Raw genomic sequence first — 3,635 nt, 5'->3', positions numbered from 1 at the left:
TGTGTGTGTAGGTCCTTTGCCCATTTTTTTATTGGGGTATTCGTTTGTTTTTGCTGTTGAGTTGTTTGAGTTCCTTACATATTCTGGATATTAGCCACTTTTCTGATGTGTGTTTGGCAAATACTTTCTCCCATTCTGTAGGTTGTCTCTTCACTTTGTTGACAGTGTCCTTTGCTGTACAGAAGATTTCTACTATTACATGAATACTTGAACGCATACACATATGTTCAACAATAACACCCATTGAAGATTCCTCCCTGCAGTTTACAAAAGGTCTATGTATAGAAAATGTGAAAAATGTCAGGATTAACTTGGTCCTTGCACCATTCACAGAAAAATCAATCAGGAAACAACTGCTCAGAGTTCAACCTCCTGACACCCTGCAGCCCAGGGCTAGAAATCCTCCCCTTCCTTACCTGGTTCACATCTCGGTGGGGAGCTCGAGGCTTCCTGGGGCTTTCCTCCATCACATATTTCCAAACAGGCAGTGCTGCCGTCTGTAGAAAAGAATGAAATCCCTCAGAGGTCTCAGTAGACATCAAAGGGGAAATCACAGAGGGAAAACTCATAGAAAGATGTGGGGAGCTCAGGTATCTCCTAGGTGGGACTGTGCCTGTCCTAGACCCCCGTCTGCCCTTTGGGTTCACCTGGTCTGTAGGTGGACACGCTCCAGTCACTATCACCAAGGCCCAGAAACATCCACCAGCTCACTTTCTCCACGTCCCCCTGGTTCTTTACCCCCTCCCCATGCCTCTGCACAGCTTCTCTTTCTCTGCTGTCAGTATCTCCTCACACTTCTCTCTGTTTCGATGGGTTTCTGTCTTCTCTTGTGCTCCTGTCTTTCTCTCCTGCACCCCAGACTCTGCTTTTTAACAATTATCCCCATCTTATTTACTTCCTTCTTACTCACTTTCGGGTACTTGGCATCAGGAAAGGCATCCCTGGGCTACAGTAACACAACCAGATCACAGAACGGGATAAGGGGCAGAGCAGGCCAAGGCAACTCCACCCAGTGCAGGGAAGAGTGTGTCGCAAGACCCACACGCAGAGGAAAGCTCAGAACGTTGCAGTCCCTGAAAGTATTTATGCTGTCAGTGGAGATGAGACAGATGATACAGCCCGGGGCCCCATGGTGGGTGGAAGCCCGGAAATCCACAGGAGGAATAGCTGATTTAATCCTAGGAACAAAGGTCACCAGGTTGAAGGGGGAACTATACCATCTGATTTACTTCTCGCAAACTGCATTGGTGCTAAATGAAAGTGGAGAAAAAGAAAACAGGACGTTCATCCCTTGATTGAGAGAGTAAACTGTGGAGGAGGAGTTTCTAGTTGCAGGGAAGAAGGTGTTGGAAGTGTCCCGCTCCTGAAGGACATCTCGGTGGACAAGGCCCTGGGATAAACGTTCTCAGGCACACGGATGGATGAGCTTGGAAGACAGGTCTGCCCAGCAGACGTGCACTCGAGGGTTAGTTCCTTCCCTAGAGCAGATGACGCTGCCGAGGACAGGATGACAACTCTGTGAGTACGTGATTTGCCGCTCGCTACCTGGGGAGACCTTTCCCTGAAAACCACTATTGAGATAGACCCTTTGCTGGGAGCTGCTCTGTCTAGTGGCTCTTCCTTCAGCGCCACAGGCTCCCAGGTTCTGTCCTTTCCTCGGGCGACAGTTTTCACTCTTTACTGACTGATTATTTTTATTCACCTTTTTCTCTACATAGTTCTCTTTCGATGGAGTTTGGATGTGTTGTTCCCTCCAAAACTCATATGGAAATCTGATCCCCAATGCGGCAGTGTTGGAAACTGATTGAGTCATGGGTGCGGATCCCTCATGAATGGATTCATGCTCTCCCTGGGAGAGGGGGGATTAATGAGTCAGTTCTCGCTCTATTAGTTCCCGCGAGAGCTCGTTACTTAAAAAGACCCTGGCACCTTCTCTCTCTCTCTTGCTTACTCTCTCACCATGTGATCTGCTTGTACCCTCTGGCTGCTGCCACTTTCTGCCATTATTAGAAGCGGCCTGAAGCACGTGCCTGCTGCAGCTGTTCCAGAATCGTAAGCCAAATAAACCTCCAGCCTGCTGCAGCTGTTCCAGAATCGTAAGCCAAATAAACCTCCATTCCTTATAAATTACCCAGTCTCAGGTATTTCTGTTATAGCAACACAAAATGGACTAAAACACCTTTGCACTTCCTTCCCACGTTATTATTATTATTATTTCTATTTATTTGTCCCTCCATGTACTTTTCTCAAATTTTCATCTGTGTGTCTGATTTCTTATTGAGGTTATCCGATTTCTACTTTGTCTCTCACTTTCTCCTTTCCCATCTGTTCCTCTGGGTTGTACCTTAACCTCCTGGGTGACTGTAAAATTTACATTAGTTTACACATTTTTCTCAAAGATCTCTTCTCCCGGGTTGACAAAGTTCTTCTGTTTTCACACGGACCACAGCACCGGAGACCCTTCCCTAGCCCCGCGTATCCTAAGGGTCTCCCGCAGGCTGTTCTGAACTGCAAGCCCTCGGTCATTCACAAAACTCAGGTCATTGCCAAGACCTCATATTTGGTTTCTTTGTGCATTTAATAAAATCGCCCAGGCGCTGCTTCTTTGATGGGTCCAGCCTGCCTTTGCCTATTTTGTCTCCCTCCGTCTTCTGCACAGGGTACCATCCACTCAGGAGCTCGGGGGCCTTGGTCCTTGGTCCCTCTCACAGTTTAGCGCCAACAAAACAGAAAATGGACATCATCCCATCTGCATGTACTCGAATGTGAAGAAGAGAAACGCAGGACGGGAGGAAGGGGAGTTATTTTCTGTGCTCACTGGAAGACAGAGATTCATCGAGGTGTTGGGAGTGTGGATCATAATTCCCTTCTCCCTCCGCTGGGGGTAGACTGACCACCTTCTCTGCTTCTCCTTTGTTAGTCATTTGGAGAGTTTGGGGATCACTGGTCTCTGCAGAGAGACAAGGACATGATGAGTCGTGGGGTGCCCTGGACACCTCAGCATGCTCGTGCCATCTGCAATGGGAAACCGGGTGTCTGTTCCACATGCCAAGAGCCGCACTGTCCTGTCCTTGTCCCTCATCTGGCTGCGTTTCCTCCCTTCTCTCCACTTCTCAGGGCCTGACCTGCAGCTGCCTCCACCACTGCTGGATCCCAGCTGTGGCTCCCCCGCTGTCCGGGCTTCTCTCCCTCTGGCTTCTGGTGTCTGTTGCTTCTGTCTTTCTCTTTTTCAGTGACACTGTAGCCCTTTTCTATCATGTGTGTAGCTCTCATTCTAGATCTCTCCTATCCCAGTGGGTGGGCTCCATTCTTGTGTGCTCTGTCTCTCCGTGACTTTTCTTCCCTCCCCCCAACATTATTTTTTTACTTAAAGTCAGGCCCTGGTCCACTCCTCCAGGAACTTGCAGAACTTCCTCATTCTGCTCTGACTCGGTGACCCTGTCCTGTTTGTCCAGCTGGGCTTACACAACCATCACCCCGTGACACACCCAGGACACTGCTGCCACCTCTTCCTTTCCTACTTTGCACTTGCAGAAATTACCTGCACACAGCTCTGTGCTTTCTTTTGCCATGTGTGAAACAGAGGTGATGACAGTTTGCTGCCTATGCCTCAGGGTTCCGTGAGGGTGAAAGCA

At 48.8% G+C, this 3,635-nt stretch overlaps 1 long non-coding RNA gene across 1 annotated transcript; it reads left to right on the top strand.

Annotated features, from left to right (window-relative positions):
- The first annotated feature begins 416 nt into the window (after nt 1–416).
- On the top strand, nt 417–2,903 carry LOC103603813. Its single transcript, XR_551650.1, has 3 exons — nt 417–495; nt 1,427–1,438; nt 2,829–2,903. It is a non-coding gene; the product is annotated as an uncharacterized LOC103603813 (long non-coding RNA).
- Nucleotides 2,904–3,635: the final 732 nt, after the last annotated feature.

The sequence above is a fragment of the Galeopterus variegatus genome, unplaced genomic scaffold (assembly GCF_000696425.1).
Source record: "Galeopterus variegatus unplaced genomic scaffold, G_variegatus-3.0.2 Scaffold4802, whole genome shotgun sequence".
Classification (NCBI taxonomy): Eukaryota; Metazoa; Chordata; class Mammalia; order Dermoptera; family Cynocephalidae; genus Galeopterus; species Galeopterus variegatus.
This window is presented reverse-complemented; position numbering and strand designations above follow the sequence as displayed.